General features: G+C 55.8%; 1 long non-coding RNA gene and 1 other non-coding gene across 2 annotated transcripts; one reads left to right on the top strand and one right to left on the bottom strand.

Moving 5' to 3' along the window:
* Positions 1–3,501: 3,501 nt before the first annotated feature.
* Positions 3,502–3,695, bottom strand: LOC142025396 (U2 spliceosomal RNA). The gene has a single exon (XR_012648667.1). It is a non-coding gene; the product is annotated as a U2 spliceosomal RNA (small nuclear RNA).
* Positions 3,696–10,195: 6,500 nt separating this feature from the next.
* LOC142025011 (uncharacterized) lies at positions 10,196–16,188 on the top strand. Its single transcript, XR_012648575.1, has 3 exons — positions 10,196–10,228; positions 11,156–11,234; positions 16,137–16,188. It is a non-coding gene; the product is annotated as an uncharacterized LOC142025011 (long non-coding RNA).
* The last annotated feature ends 174 nt before the right edge of the window (positions 16,189–16,362 follow it).

The following is a 16,362-nucleotide window of genomic DNA, read 5'->3' as shown; positions in this document are numbered from 1 at the left end:
AGATCACGCTGGGGCGGGGAATGTCTGGGTCACACCAGGTGCTGGGAGGGTCTGGTCAGCCCGGGCGGCTGCTTCGGTGGCTTCAGCTCCCTGCCGGCAGTGACCACCTGCCGCCGCCAGGGGGCGCGCTAAAGCCGCCCGCGCCCGCGGGCTCCCCCGAGCCGAGTTTCGAGCCCGGCGCCCTCCGCCGCTGCCGCGCTGGGGCCGCCCCTGCAGCTCCCGCGCGCCTGGGGGAGCGGGACGCGAAGGGGACGTGCCCCGCCCCGCCCCGCCCGGCTGCTGCTCCGGGAGTAACGGGGCTCCCCGGCCAGCCCCTCCCGGGGCGCTGAGCTCACGGGGCGTTGGCCGCTGTGCGGGGAGCTCGGCGCTGGGCTGTGCCGGGGCCGGGCCTCCTGGCGGGGGCGAGGAGCTGGGGCTGCTCCCGGGGGTGGGGGACACGTGGCGCCGCTTAGCCCCGCTGGGGGTGAACGCTGCTCTCGGAGGTCACCTGGGGCGACGTCCCCTGCAAGCAGGGCGCTGCGGGACCCAACTGGCCCGAGCCTGCCGCTGTCAGGGGAAAGGCGCCCCAGCCTGGCAGGGACCTGCTGCAGCTGGGGAACCCCCCGGCCCAGGGGAGCCCCCGCCAGCCCCAGACCCACTGAGGGCAGGGGAGGGATGCCGATCTCCCAGCCCAGCCCCACGTGGCGCCTCCCCCTGCCTCAGCCTGGGGGCTGTGTTGGGGGGAGAGCTGGGGTGGGGTCCTCTCTGCTGTAGCCCGGAGCCAGCCGGCACCCGAAGCCCTTCAGACCTGGCTCCACCCCAGAGCCCGCACGCCCAGGCAGCACCCTCACCCCCAACCCTCTGCACCAGCCCTGAGCCCCCCTCCCACACGCCAAACCCCTTGACCTCACCCCCCCCACGCTTTGTCAGACTACTGATATGGAGGGGACGTGTCACATTTCCCATGAGGGGTGCACGGAACAAATTCATTCCACAGGTGCCTGGGAAAAGTTAACGGGAAAGCTGAGTCTGAGCCCGGGTTTTACAGAGGAAGCACCAACTCAGCTGGGCCAACATCCCAGCCTTGTTCCCAAGGGGTGACCAACAGCTGGGGGGAGCGGGGGCGGGGAGGGGGACAAGCAGAAGCAGAGCGCATGAGAGAGGGGACTTGCATTTCGCTCAGGGTTAATACCCCCTTGGGACTGCCCTGCAGTGCCCTGTAAGAAAAACAAGTCCTGGGGCACCTCAGAGACTAACATTCTGGAGCATAAGCTCTCGTGGGCAAAGCCCCGCTTCATCCCAGAGTGCGCCAGCCTTTCTAGGTGGCAATGCGCCCACTGCTCACCTTTTCCCTCTCACTCTACAGGCTCGTCTTCTATTGGCCCAGCCTGCTACTGCTGACTGAGGACTGTTTCTCACCGCCTCTCTCCTTCTCTAGAGTTGCCCACTGCTCACCTTGTAATGATCTGCAGCACGAAGGGTCTGTCCTGATCGCTTCCTGGAACGTCTGGTGACAGTCTCGCATACGTACAGCATCCATTCTCACTCACACAAGGAGCTTTCATTAGCACAGATACAATCAGTACTGAGACTGAACAGCAAGTTAATTTCAAAACCATCACACTGAATTCAATGTCAGATACAGGTGAACATTACACAGAACTGAAAGAGTTTTATACTACAGGGGTGCAGCTTGCTTGCTTTTAGGCCCTTTTAGGCCCCATGGAAAAACTGCCAACTGTCTTCAGTTGCGTCTCCTCTTTGTCTTAAACCTGCACAATCAAAAAGTTTCAATCTGTTCTTAATGGTTAACCAAACCAGGTCTGGCCAGGGGGGCTGGAACAATTTTTATCATGGGAGTGCTGATGAAGGGGACTTGCAGCCCTCTGCTTTCACCAGCCCTGGAGGCCTGCTGACCTAGAGCAGACCTGCCTCTTACAAACACTTGGATTCTTTTCTCTGCAAAAAAAAGAGCAGTCTATGAGCATTTTAAAGGCTAACAAAATAATTTATTAAGCGGTGAGCTTTTCTGGAATAGACCTACATCTTCAGACCATAAGACTCAATATTTAAGGCACAGACAACCAAAAGTAGTCATCAAGGTTGACAAATCGGAATCAAAGTGGGCACATCAGAAGAGCGGTAGGAAGGGGAGAAATCCAGAGTCACATCAAACAAAGTGGCTATGTCTACACTAGCCCAAAACTTCAAAGTGTCCATGCAAATCGCCATTTTGAAGATTACTAATGAGACTCTCTTTAGAATGCGGGGGGCGGGGTGGGGGGCAGCACTTGGAAATTGCAGCGGCTCGCGCTGCGCAGCTGGTCCAGATGTGGAAATCCCCTTATTTTAATTTGCTGATAGGAATAAGGGGATTTCGAAGTTGCCGGGGTTCTTTTGAAAAGGACCCCCATCTAGACCAGCGCTGCAATTCCAAAGTGCCCCAGCCACGCACTTGCTAATGAGGTGCTAAATATGCATTTAACTGCTTTTACAGATGATAAATAGCAAAACAAAAAGCAGTCAAGTAGCACTTTAAAGACTAGCAAAATGGTTTATTAGGTGATGAGCTTTCCTGGGACAGACCCACTTCTTCAGACCAGAGCCAGACCAGAACAGACTCAAGATTTAAGGCACAGAGAACCAAAACGGTAAGCAAGGAGGACAAATCGGAAAAAGGTAATCAAGGGGAGCAAATCAGAGAGCGGAGGGGTGGCGGGGGGGGAAGGCCAAGAATTAGATTGAGCCAAGTATGCAGACAAGCCCCTATAGTGACTCAGAAAGTTCCCATCATGATTGAAACCATGTGTTAATGTGCCGAATTTGAATAGAAAAGCCAGTTCAGATGTTTCTCTTTCCAAAGCGGAGCAAGAATTGCTTTTCTGCAACACACATCCCTTGAGGTCATCGACAGAATGCCCCGTTCCATGAAAAGGTTGACTAACTGGTTTGTGGATCTGGAGCGTTTTGATGTCTGTTTTGTGCCCATTGACCCTTTGTCTAAGGGAGTTAGAAGTCCACCCAATATACGAAGCACCTGGGCACTGTTGGCATATATGATGTTAGTAGAGGAGCATGAGAAAGTGCCCGTGATTCTGTGAGTAACCTGATTAGGTCCAGTGAGGGTATTTCCAGAGAAGAGATGTGGAGAAAGCGAGCAGCGGGCTTTGTTGCAGGGAAAGGTTCCAGGACTGCTATTCCTGGGCTTATAGACTGTGGCCGTTAGTGAGAAACCTCGTAAGGTTGGGAGATTGTCTGAAACAACAAACAGGCATGTCACCCAGGAGCTTCTGTCATTATTCCAAATGTTAAACACGTATTTCACCACTTCCTGAGTAACTTTTAAAGGAGCCATTTATATAGTAACTTGGAAGATCACAACAAATAAAAACACAACCTGTAAGCAAAACTGTAAATGATTCTTTGAATAAGTCTGCATATTAAAAGCCTTGTTTTTGGTTCAGAAAAACGAGACCTTCACACTCAAAATCTAATTTTTCACCAAATGCATTTCCCTTGAAAGGGAAGTACACCACTTCGGGAAGCACTGCAATACCAGGTCGATGCATGGAGTGGATGGAGCAAGCCCCTATTCCATCTCCCTCTTCCAAAAATCCATTTAATATACAGTTCTCAGATAGAGAACATATCAGATATTAAACTGATAAGAACAGATACTACACTTGATCTGAGCCCACAAAAGGCCGAGAGGCGATACCATTTTCAAACAATTTTACACAGCCCACCCATCTGGACACTTTTCGATGGCATGACGACTCACCCGAACGCAACACACGTGAGCATTGCAACAAGATCTTTACAGATCAGCAAGTACACCTACTTTCTTCATCCTGCAGCTCCTTTCTAGCTGCTCAAAGCAAAACCTCTCCCACCTGATCATTCAGCTTTAAAACGAGTTATTCCACCAGACCTGCGAGCTGCCTCTGTGGTGGCTGTTTCGCTCCCAAAGACATCACCTAATCTGCATGAAGCCTGTCCCCTCGCTGCAGCATGCTGACGCCATCGAGCTGTTAACCCTGGACGGACTGCAGAACCAAAACAAAAAGCAGTCAAGTAGCACTTTAAAGACTAGCAAAAGAATTTAGAAACCTTCTGTTAATGCCACGTGCCTGCCAGAAGGGCAGGTTCAACTTTGGTGGGGTTTTCCTGTCAAGGATACAACCAACCGGCTCGAGCCCCCACCCAGTGGCCTGGGACAATTTCACCCCCATGCGGGGTGCCTGGAAGGCGGTTCTCCCCCCTCGCAAGCACAGAGTCTGAGATAGAAATGGCTTCTTTAAGGACCATTACCTACCCCAAGGTTACAGTGACAGATGCAGTATATCTAAGCAAAGAAGAGACAAACCCCCTTTACCCAGCTACCATCCCCATATGCAGTAGAACCCAGTCTCTTGCTGGGGCTCTTGGCCCTTTACCCCATACACACAGTTACAGGGTGAACCTTCTGCAGCGCAGTCCCAAACCCAAAGCCCGCAGATACATTCATTACCAGGGCAGTACCAGCTGTCCACTTGTCTGCAGCCTCCCCTTGCTGCCACAGGCCACCCACCGTCGTCTGAGGGGCTTCCTACCAGCCTCCCCCTGTCATCCACCACCACAGTTCCTCACCCCACTGCTTAGGCTTCCCCAAAGACAGAACCCTCTGATTGGAGCTCGACATGGCCTCAGTTGCCACTTTGGCATTAGAGCTCCTGACATTTCTCACACAGGGTTTTATAAACATCCTCGTAGCCAGCTGTGATGGGGTTCTGGGGTCCCCCAAGCTCTGCACCCTGTCCGCAGGCAGGAGAGTCTCTCACTCAGCAGGAAAACAGCAGGTTTATTAGCCGACAGGACACAGCATCATACAGAGGAGTCAGTACAGCAGGCAGAGACAGCCAGTCCAATCCATGTTGGGGAGAGGAGGCCCCGAGGGGCCCCCAGAGCTGGGGCCTAGCCCCCTCCTTTGTCTCTCTCTCTCTCCCAGCCCAGACTAACTGCTTCCAACTCCCAGTTCCAATTCAAACCCCTCAGGCTCCACCTCCTCCTTTGTCTGCAGTACAAAGGTGTTACCTGGTCGTCAAGGTTACCCTCAGCAGGAGCCCCACACCCTCTGTGAGCCACTCACACACACACAGGTATCCCCCACTCCATCACATCTCTCCCCCCTTCCAGACCGAACTGAGCGGGGTCACTCAACTGGTGACCTGGGGAAGTTCGGGGCTCTCCCCTTGTGACAGGGCATTGGCTGTACCCTCTGTTCTCCCCTCGATGTGCACCACCTCCACATCATAGTCCTGCTGGGGGAGGCTCCAAGTCAGGAGCTTGGTCTTGGCCCTTTTCATGTGATGCAGCTGGGCAAGTTCCTTTAGTTCCCTTGGGTTGGTTGGTCTCGCTGCTTCGGCCCCGGTCCGTCAGCCACGTTCTCAAGTCGGGCGGGCAGAGCCCATACAGATGCTGCAGCACCAACAGATCAAACAGGTCTTTTGTGGTCTGGGTCCTGCCCCATCTGACCACCAGTCCATACAGCTGCTCCAGCCAATGTCTGGAATTCAGTTACAGTCCAGTAACGGAAGGTACAAATGCTTCCATCCTTGGCATTTAGCCAGACCACCACAATGGCTGTGTGCCTCAGTTTCCCCTTCCATGCCACACAATAGGTTTGGAATGTTCCTTCTCATGTCAGAGGTTGCAAGACTAGTTACAGGGAACAATGGTGACATTTCAGAGTTACAGACTCCTTTAGCATACAATTTATGCTTCTACATCAATGTCATCATGTCACATGGCTCTTTTCAAACATTCAGTGCATGGTACAATTCTACAGCTTTTGGTAGCAGCACCCCTTGGTTACAGCAGTCAGCGTGAGTAACAGAACAAACCCATTGCAACTGTACATTTACGTTGCTCTTTGGTAGACCACAACTTTTGTGTAACCTCCTTGAGAATCTGGTATTTTGGGGATAAATGGCTGAGGCCTTTCTTAGCACCATCAAGTTCTAATCTTCTCTCTTGCCCCCTGGGGTGGAAATTTGATCTCTCTGGCTGTGCCCTCTCTTCTAACAAGAGCTGGGCCATTGATGATCTCAGGGAGATGGCCCCCCCCACCAGTCTGGAAATTTGCAAACCAAACTGCTTTCTGAGAGTTGTTTTGTGAGTCCCAGACGCAGAATCCACATGAAGGAATCCCTGTTTATCCCTTACTGGCCCACCAGGCCCACAGCTCCTTCGTCCTTCCACCTCCAACTACTGCCTCCCCATGGAATCAGAAGTGGAGTCCAGTATAAGAATATAAGTGTTTCCACCATCTGGAGATGGGGAATTGCTGGCGCTCTCCTGCATCCTACAGAGACTGACTGTGCAGCTGTTTTATTTGGTTCTCGCAGGGCTGCTCACATTCCCTGATAGTTTTCACTTTACTTGCACCAACTTCCAATTCCTGAGAAACTTTTACACTGCCTGCTTTGGACCCTTCCAGAGCACAGCCAGTGGTTTCACACTCAGGCAGGTCCTGGCCATCAGGAGCTGAAACAAACTTCTCCCCAGGCAAAGGGTTGCTCTGGTGCTTACAGACAAGCACCTCTCCTGTTCACTCTCCTTCACCTCACTCCCATTTTCTGCAGTCCCCACAGACGGGTCAGGAAAAGTTTCAGGGAAATTCTCTTCCTCAAGAGCTCCCCCAAACAACAACTCACCCCTGTCTTGCTCCACAGGGGCACTGCTCCCTTGAGCCACAACCAGCTCCTGGGTTTCACCTACACCCAGGATCACTTCTGGCCCGTTAGGCAGATTCCCATGTAATCCCCCTCCAGGCAGACAGCCAGTACCACCGGACAGAAGGTTAGGATCCCTTTCCTCTCTTCTGCTACCAGTTCCTTTATCTTCATCAGTCAGCGTAACTCCATTGCCCGTCTGTTCTTGTGTCCTGGTGAGAGGATGACTCTGGTAGGACAGAGTCCTCTCACCCCTCCCAGTGACACCTCAGCATCAGGCAAAGAACAAGTACCAGAATCGTCTGGTCTCTGGGATTCCCTGATGATACTAACTGGATTAGACCAAGTTAAAGCATCATCCCCCCTGAGAGACACAGAGGTAGGCCCACTTCCCATCTGGGCTTCAGCTGCCCTCAGATCCAGCTCTGGGATCCTGGCTCCATCTCGAGCCCCCACAGGCTCAGGCAAAGGATTCACTTCCCCAGAAGCAGAAGCACTTTTCTTGCACCAAGGACCAGTGTCCTTAGCAGGGATACCACAGCCCATCCCAGAGCCATTCCCTCTGCTCCAGCCCCCATGGCTGGATTCAGAGACACACCTGGAATGCTCTTTTCTGGTGGATCCTTCTCCAGCCACCCTAGGCTGAGGAATCCTCCTCAGACAATGGGCTAGTTTCCTCATTGGCACCTTTTCCAAACGCAGGCTCTGCTCTCTCCCCAGGCTGCTGCTGCTGTTCAACACAGACAGACAATGAGAGACACTCTCTCCTTTGTCCCAGTCCCCCCGGCTGGTCTCCACACACACACAGAAGGTGAAGCAGCTTCTTTCACAGACAACTTGCCATACCCAGTGGATCAGCTGCTTTCCTGCACAAACACACAGGGACCTTCCTTGGCCCAGGCCTGGAAAACTCTTCGCAGGTCTGTCTTGGCCACTAGTAGATGATGGGTTGGAATCGCTCCTTCCCTCCTTGAGCTGTGGCAGGCCACTCGGTTCAGAACTCCATGCAGTCCAGGGTTCCCTGCCCCGATCCGGGCTCACCTCTGCAGGATTCTCCTTAACCCTCAGCTCTGCCACTGCACATCCACTCTGCCTTGTCCTGCTTCTTTAATCTCGATTCAGTTTCCAGGTGCTGCCACTTCACAGCGGAGTTGCTCAGCGTGGTTGCAGGCTCTCAGGCTGATGCCCTCTGCACCCCACGATTCCTGGAAGAATCCCTTCAGTGTGCCAGGCTTCTTGCGGGTCACAAGCTGCCCGGGGTTAGGCCGTAGGCCCCTCTGCCCTCTGGGACCGACTCCAACAGACTCCCAGCGGAACCCCTTCTTCAGTGTGACACACGCTCTCAGGGACCATGAGCACACTGTCTTGGGAAGAACTCATTCAGCGTCAGCCTCCTCAGGGGTCACTTGTTCCTGGGGGTTGGGCTCTCGGCCCCTCCACCTTCTGGGACCGACTCCAACAGATTCCCAGGGGTAACCCCTCCTCGGGTGTGACACCCCCTCTCGAGGACCACGACCGCAGTTGCTTGGGTTCGGCCGCAGGCTCCTCCGCCTTGGGAAACTGCACCTCACTGCCCGTCAGCACACCTGGGTCTCGCAGGCCCCACTTCTTCCAGGGCCCCGGTCACTTACTGCTGGATGCTCCATCCTCGGGGTGCAGAACATCCCACTTCTGACACCAGTGTGATGGGGTTCTGGGGTCCCCCAAGCTCTGCACCCTGTCCGCAGGCAGGAGAGTCTCTCACTCAGCAGGAAAACAGCAGGTTTATTAGCCGACAGGACACAGCATCATACAGAGGAGTCAGTACAGCAGGCAGAGACAGCCAGTCCAATCCATGTTGGGGAGAGGAGGCCCCGAGGGGCCCCCAGAGCTGGGGCCTAGCCCCCTCCTTTGTCTCTCTCTCTCTCCCAGCCCAGACTAACTGCTTCCAACTCCCAGTTCCAATTCAAACCCCTCAGGCTCCACCTCCTCCTTTGTCTGCAGTACAAAGGTGTTACCTGGTCGTCAAGGTTACCCTCAGCAGGAGCCCCACACCCTCTGTGAGCCACTCACACACACACAGATATCCCCCACTTCATCACACCAGCTCTGCCTTTCAACAGCAGGGAAGAACTAGGCAAGCCAGACTTACACCGACAGGACCAAGGCACTCACCAAGCTGGCTTAACCACTGCACCTCCACTTTTTTCTTACAAGGCTTTAAACCAGGGAGCCCCGTGTAATCAATGTCTGATGCAGCCATGGCGACTGCCCTGTCCCCCACAACAACCCAGAGCCTTGGTGAGGTCTCACAGCTCCCACACTGAGTGTCAGCATAAATTGTGGTTTTACAACGAGGTGTTTACAAGGGAGCAGATCTCAGGGCTGACTCGCTCCCCACGAGGCTTTGCCTGGCAGGTGTCACACACGCGCCCTTTGCATTCCCATGCAGATGAGCTCTGGCAGACACACCCCTCCCAGCCTGCAGCAGCGTTGCGTTCCTGCCCCCGCACCCCCCGCACACGTGTGACTCTTCCCAGCGCTGCAGGACGCGGGTGTGTGTCAGGGACGGACAGGGGCTGGGAACTGAAAAGGGGGTTTCACACACGGCGGTCTCCGCACTGGGACACGTACAAAGCGGGGCCGCTGCGAGGGTCGGGGCACAAGACGCCCCCAAGCGGTGCCCGGTGACAGCGCCCCCGGCTGCGGGCGGGCGGAGAGAAGAGCCGCCCCTGACACGGGCAATCCAGGCTGGGGGCGGGAGGGAGGGAGGGGCCCGGAGGGGAACTGACCCCAGCCCAGGAAATCTGCCCGCCTGGGGACCACGTGGGGCACAGAACAAACTCCCGCGGGGAAACCACAGACACGGGCCGGGACGAGCTGCTGGGGCCGGACTGACGGGGCGAGGGGGCGGGGCCGGGCCGGGGCGAGGCCAGCACAGACTCTCTCCCCTCTGGGGCTGTGGGGAGGCTGCGCACAGCGCTGGGGCGGGGCGGGGCGGGGCGGGGTGAAGGGCCGGGATGATTCAGAGCAACAGCGATGCGCGGCGGGAGACCAGTGCGGAGCCGGGCGAAGAGCTCGAGCTGGGCAGCTCAGCCAATGGGAGTGGGGGGGGCAGGGCTGACAGGCAGCTCGGCCAATGGGAGCGGGGGGCGGGAAGAGGCGGGACACACAGGACGAGCCCTTGGCAGGTTCGATGCAGGGACCCCTTCCCAGCTGCTGCTCGCCCCTGACGCAGCCCGCGGTGGCGGGGGTGGATGTCGCTGGAGCTACGAGCGGCCACTGATCCGTCTCCCGCAGGCGCAGAGCCAGGCCGGGGGCAGCCGCCTGCTCCGGACAGTTTTACCCGCACAGCCTGTGAGTGGGACAAACCCCCCCCACATCTGCCCCCACCGCAGCCCGCCCCCGCCTCACCCTTACGTCACTTCCCCTCTCACCCCCTCCCTCTTGCGTCACTTCCTCTACGTCCTTCACCTTCTCCTTCCAGGACGTCACTTCCTAAGAGCCAGTTTCCTGCCGCCGCCCGGAGACCCCCCCCCGCAGGGAGCCGCCGCCAGGTGAGGCGGGGCCCGGCCGTGCCGGGAAGTGACTCCGCCCCCCCCGTTTGTCTCTCGGACGCTCCGTGCGGGGGCCCCCCCGCCCCAGCCCCTCCCCTGGTCCCGGCCGGGCCGCCCCGTTCTCCGGCAGTGGCGCCTTGTTCGCCTCGTGCTGCGGGCGGCTCGCGGCGCTGGGCCCCGCGGGGAGCAAAGAGGCGCCGCCCCAGCGCCCCGCACTCGCCCCCACCCGGCTCCGGGGCGCCCGGGGAGGGGAGGGGGGCGGGGGCGGCCGGGGGGGCTGTGACTCGGGGCCGGTTTTCGCTCCTGGTTCCACTCCCTCCTCCAGGCGGAGTCTCCGGGCGGCGCCCGCGGGCTCTGCACCCCGCAGGGACCAGTGGGTGCTGGGGGCTCTGTGCTCGGTTCTCCCCCAGCTCCCTTGTTTTCGCCCCAGGGCCTCTGCACCCCCCTGGTTTTCTTCTCCCTTGTCCCCCTCAGTGATTTGGGGCCCTGACTCCATTGCACCCCCCCCCCCGCAGGGGATCCGAGAGCTCTGGGTGGGCTTGTGTCCCCCACCCCCGGTTCCCCAGTGGGGCCGGGCGCTCGTCGCACGGTGCCTGTGCTCCCCCGCGGTGCAGTTCAGTGATCCTCATTGTCCCTTCAGCTGCTCCCTTCCTCCGGGCTTGTCCCCGTGGTGTGTCACTAACCACGTGACGTTTCCGTGGGACACACTCCAGTGCGCAGCAGTGCTGGGGCTCAGGCCGCGTCCGGAGAGAAACGAGGACGGATTTAGGATCTGACTTGTGTGAGGTGGTTCTGTGAGACTCGAGCGTTTCCCCAAATGTGCGTGTGCAGCACGTGTGCCCCAGGGAACGAGTGTGGGGAGCCGGGGGATGCAGAGCAGCTTCCAGCCCCGTCTGAAGTGTTTCCATTGCGCTTTTCCCCTACCAGGTGCAGAGCCCCCATGTCTGGCTCCAGAGCAGCCCTGGCCCTGCAGAGACAGAGCGAGGACATGGCGGTGGCGGAGAAGGTGACCTTGGAGGATGTGTCTGTGTGTTTCTCCCAGGAGGAATGGGGGCTGCTGGCCCCAGGGCAGAGAGCCCTCTACAGTGATGTGATGCAGGAGAATTACCAGACCGTGCGCTGGCTGGGTGAGGAGTCCTGTCCCTGGGGGTGTCACAGGCTGTGTGGGCTTCACAGCAGCTGGGTTAGCTTTGGTTCAGGGTCACTCCCTGTTCCCAGTGTCAGGAGTGTGAGCCCCAGGAATCACTGGGTCCCCTGTGAGAGACTGTCCCCTCCACAGCCCCTCCCAGGGGAAGCAGGTTCAGGAACATGGCAGTGATGCTGCTCTTCCCACAGCCCAGGTCTCCATGTGCTTCCCACCATCTGCCTTGTCTGGAGGTGTGAGTGGAGGGGCGCTGGCAGGAGCGGCGGGTACCAGAGCTGTAGGGCTGGTTCCGGCTGCTCTGAGTCCCTGCAGGTTACCCCTGGGGCCAGTTTGCTGCACCCCTGCTGGCTCTTACCATTTAGGGCGAGTTCTTGAATAATGAAACACAAACTCCCAGACAGTGGCACCAGCTCTCCCATGCACTGTAGATTGCTTTCTTAGGAGTCACTGGTGGGAACCAGACACAGGACAAACCAGTTATGAGTAACATGTGCCTGAGTTGGGATTCAGTGTCACTCCCCGTAGGTCTCATAACACACCTCATCCAGCGTCCTCGGCCTTCATCGATATTGGGGGATTTTGAAGATGGTTGGGAGGTGCCCAGTTCTGTCATGTGACACCGAGTGGGGCTAAACCTAGGCAGTGAGTAGTCACGTTGTGAAGGCAAAAGCTCAGCTCGAATCTCAGCAGGAGTTTGCAGGAGAGGCAGAGACGGGGGCTGTAACTAATCCCTCCAGCCACACTTCTGCCAGTCGCCTTCCTGCACCGAGGGAAACAGCACCGAGTGCAGCTGGAACGTGAGTCAGCAGCAAGCCCGTGCTGCAGGAGGAAAGTGTCAAATCACGCAGAGAAGCTGCTGCTGGCAGAGTAGAACTGAGATAGCAGAGGGGGAGCCCAGCTGCAACAACAGCCACATCCCCCAGAGAGCAGCAAAGCCAAACACCGCCATGGCCGGCTGCAGGAGCAGCAGCTCTTGTGGGTCGCTGGTAGGGCCCACCCAGCAACAGGCAGGCAGGGGCCGCAGAGCAGGAGCCTGGGCGGGATCTGAAGCAGCCAGCCCAGGACTCACCTCGCTGCTCAGACAACTTCCTCTGCCTCCTGCTGATTCAAGTAGCGCATCAGAGCCAAAGAGCCAGAGGAACCAGGCCCCAGCCAGGAGCTTTGAGGACAGAGCCCTTGGAGAGAGAGGCTCTGGCAGAGCTCTGGCTCCACAAGTTCTAGTGACCTGCCATGTGGCAGCTGCAGTCTGAGCCCTGCCTGGGGCCTCGGTTTCGGCCCTACCAGCCCTCACAGAGCTCACGTTTTGAGTCGAGCAAAAACACAGAGCAGTCCTGTGTCACCTTATAGACTAACGGATTTTCTGGGGCATCAGCTTTTGTGGGCAAAGGCCCAATTCACCACATGCACCACATGGAAATTCCAGAGGTCAGTAAAAATATACAGGCACAAGAAAAGGAGGGAGACCCACTCAAGAAGAAGGCTGGAGTCAGTGAGAGCAATTCAGTCATGGAGGATGTGGCGATGTGAACAGCCAGAGTAGAGAAACTCCTTTTCAACTTGGCCAGCTGGTCCTGGTCTTTGTTCAGTCTTAAATGGATGGTGTCACATTTGCAAGTGAACTGCAGCTCTGCAGTTGCTCTTTGAGGTCTGCTTTTGACATTTTTGTGTTGCAGGATGGCTACTTTTAAATCTGCTCCTGAGCGTCCCGGGAGGTTTTGTATATTACCATTCCTGATATCTTATTTGCATCCATTTATTCTTTTACGTAGAGACTGTCCAGTTTAGATGTGCAGGCGAATAAGCCCCGCTGGTTCAAATAAAATTAAAATATAAGTGGAGTTACACGTCTCCTAGAACTGGAAGGGACCTCGAGAGGTTATCTAAGTCCAGTCCCCTGCCCTCTTGGCAGGAGCAAGCACTGTCTGTAGCATCTATTTACCCCAATTGCTAAATAGCCTCGTCAAGGATTGAACTCACAACCCCGGTTTAGCAGGTGTGGTGGTGTCATTGGTGGGTAGAGTTGGCACTGAGGTTTGTCGAAAGGTTTGGTTTGTGATTTACAGTGTTGTGGTCTATACTTGCTGGTGAGAATTTGTTTAAGGTTGGCAGGCTGGCCGCAGGCAAGAACAGGCCCTGCCTCCCAAGGTCTTTGAGAGTGAGGGATCATTGTCCAGGATGGGTTGTAGGTCATGGATGTTGCACTGGAGTGGCTTTAGTTGGGGGCTGCAGCTCATGGACACTGGTGTTCTGTTGTTTTCTTTGCTGGGCCTGTCTTGTAGCAGGTGGCTTCTGGGTACACATCTGGCTCGGTCCGTCTGTTTCTTCACTTCCTAAGGGGGGTATTGTAGTTTCAGGAGAGCTTGGTAAAGGTCTTGAAGGTGTTTGTCTCTGTGTAAGGTATTGGAGCAAACGTGGTTGTACCTTTAGTGCTTGGCTGTAAACAGTGGATCGTGTGGTGTGCCCTGGATGGAAGCTGGAGGCATGGAGGTAGCATAGCGGTCCTGGGGTTTCTGGTGTAGGGTTGTGTTAATCTGACCATCACTTATGTTCACAGTAGTGTCCAGGAAGTGGATCTCTTGTGTGGACGGTTCCAGGCTGAGGTTCTGGATGGTTTGGAAACTGTCAAAATCACAGTGAACTCTTCAAGAGCCTCTTTCTTATGGGTCCAGACGATGATGATGTCATGAATGTGGCTCAAGTAGAGGAGGGGCGCCAGGGGTCGAGAGCTGAGGACGTTGTTCCAGGTCAGCCATAAACATGTTGGCACAGTGTGGGGCCAGGCGGGTGCCCATTGCAGTGCCACTGATTTGAAGGTATAAATTGTCCTCAAATCTGAAGTACTTGTGGGTGAGGACAAAGTCACAAAGCTCCACCACCACTTGTGCTGTGGCATCATCAGGGATACTGTTCCAAACGGCTTGAAGTCCATCTTCACGTGGGTTTTTTTGTATTAGGGATCGCGACATCCATGGAGGCCAGCATGGTGGTTTCAGGAAGATCACCAGTGCATAGCAGTTTCCTGAGGAAGTCGGTGGTGTTTCAGAGAGAGCTCGGAGTGCTGGTAACATAAGGTCTGAGTCGAGAGTCCCCACAGCTGGACAAGGCTGCAATGAGAGCGCCAATGCCTGAGCTGATGGTGCCTCCAGAATGTCTAGATTTATGGATCTTGGGGCTCTAGGGGTGTGTCTGTGCAGATCTGTTCCTGCGCTTTTGTCAGGAGTGTCTTGAGCAGACGGTGCAGTTTCTGTGTGTGCTGCTCAGGGGGATCAGAGGACAGTAGCCTGGAGAAGGTGGTATTGGAGAGCTGCCTGGGAGTCTCCTTTTCATGGTCTGACCTATTCATGATGACAACAGCAGCTCCTTTGTCAGCCTCTTGGATGACAACGCCAGAGCTGTTTCTGAGGCTGTGGGTGACATTGCATTCCACACAGCTGAGGTCATGGGATAAGCAATGTCGCTTTGCCACAATTTCTGCCTGTGCACAGAAGCGGAAGCGCTCTATGTATACGTCCAGTCTGTCGTTTTGATTGCCAGGAAGGATTCCATGCAGAATTCTTCTTCTTGTACTCGAGGTGTGATGGTGCCTGTAGGGCTGTTTAGAGTCTTGTTGAAAGTATTCCTGGCAAAACTGGGGCAGGGTTCCAGATCCCCACAGAACTGTGTCATGTTGTGGGGCTGGTGGGGCACAAAGAGCATCCCTGAGATAGCACAGACTCCTCTGCCGGGCTGAGTGTGTGGTTGGATAGATTGACAATGTTGCTGGGTGAGTTAAAGGCACCACTACTGTGGCCCCATGCGGTAAGTAGGAGGTTAGAGAGTTTACAGTCCTGCAGAGAAGAGCAGTGTGGGTTGTAACTCTCCTGTCTCCTTTCAGTAAAGTCCAGCCACATGGGCGTTTGTGTGGAAGGTTGTTTTTTAGGAGAGTCTCGAGAGTTGAGAGCTCCTTGTGATGTTTCCCTGTTTGCTGCACAGGAAGCTGAACAGGTGGTTCCTCAGGTCTGTAGGAGTGTGTGACCAATCTCTCGACACAGTCCTTGCAGTGTGTCGGTTGCAGTGAGTGTTTCACCTTCAGTCCGTTCGGTGGGACGTCCATCCATTTGCACTTGGCGAGGAAGATGGTGTCTGTATCTGTGCAGGTTTTCTCATGGGTTTGATGGATTCCCGCTCCACGTGGCTAAATTCGGGGCCTGCCTGGTGCCAGGCATTGGGCATAGCTGTGTTAGTTTTATCCACAAAAACAAACCCAAATCGAGTGTCTTGTTTGAGTTGAGTGGCCCTGTCCTGCCCTGGGATGTGGGGGATGGAGCAGGTCAGGAAGGGAGGCTGAGTTGTACCCTTGTGAGTGCAGCAGGATTTCCCAAAGCTGATGTGATCTCCTGGGTGGAGCGAGGGGAGGCACTGTGGGTCCCAGATCTCCAGGGCGCTGAGAAAGGGGAGATCATCAGCGCCCCACACACAGGTGAGCAGTGAGCTAAAGTGACTCAGAAACCGATTTCCGTGTTCTCCGAGATGTCACTTGGGCTTTTTCATCCAGACTGTCTGACCCTTCAGCCTGTCATCAGCTCCAGCCAGAGGGTGGGGGCAGGGCTGGGGTCCCTCCTCTGGGGAAGGGTTGTGAGGAAGGAGGAGCAGCTCAGTTCACGTTATTTCAATCTTTCCATCAGCTGTTGGCTGCGTTCCCCCTTTTCTGTTCCCTTTCTGAGTTTTTCTTTCAGCTCAGTGCACAGAGAGTGACACTGTCTGGTTCTCTCTGTGTCCCAGCAGGTGAAGTGATGCTGCTCAAGAATGATGAGGAGAATCTTCAGCTGGAAGAACCAGAGCAAGTGGCCTCCTGTGGGATGTTCCTGGGAAGCTCTGAAGGTCGTGTTTCTCAGAGTCCTGAGCACAGAGAGACCTGTGAGAGTCAGCGTAGCCCAGAAAAGCAGCAGGGAAACCATGCAGGGGAGGGGCAGGATAACTCCAGCCATGGAAGCAGAGGTGTGAGAAACAC

The sequence above is a fragment of the Carettochelys insculpta genome, chromosome 22, assembly GCF_033958435.1.
Source record: "Carettochelys insculpta isolate YL-2023 chromosome 22, ASM3395843v1, whole genome shotgun sequence".
Classification (NCBI taxonomy): Eukaryota; Metazoa; Chordata; order Testudines; family Carettochelyidae; genus Carettochelys; species Carettochelys insculpta.
The sequence above is the reverse complement of the archived record's forward strand: the minus strand, read 5'-3'. Positions and strand labels throughout refer to the sequence as shown.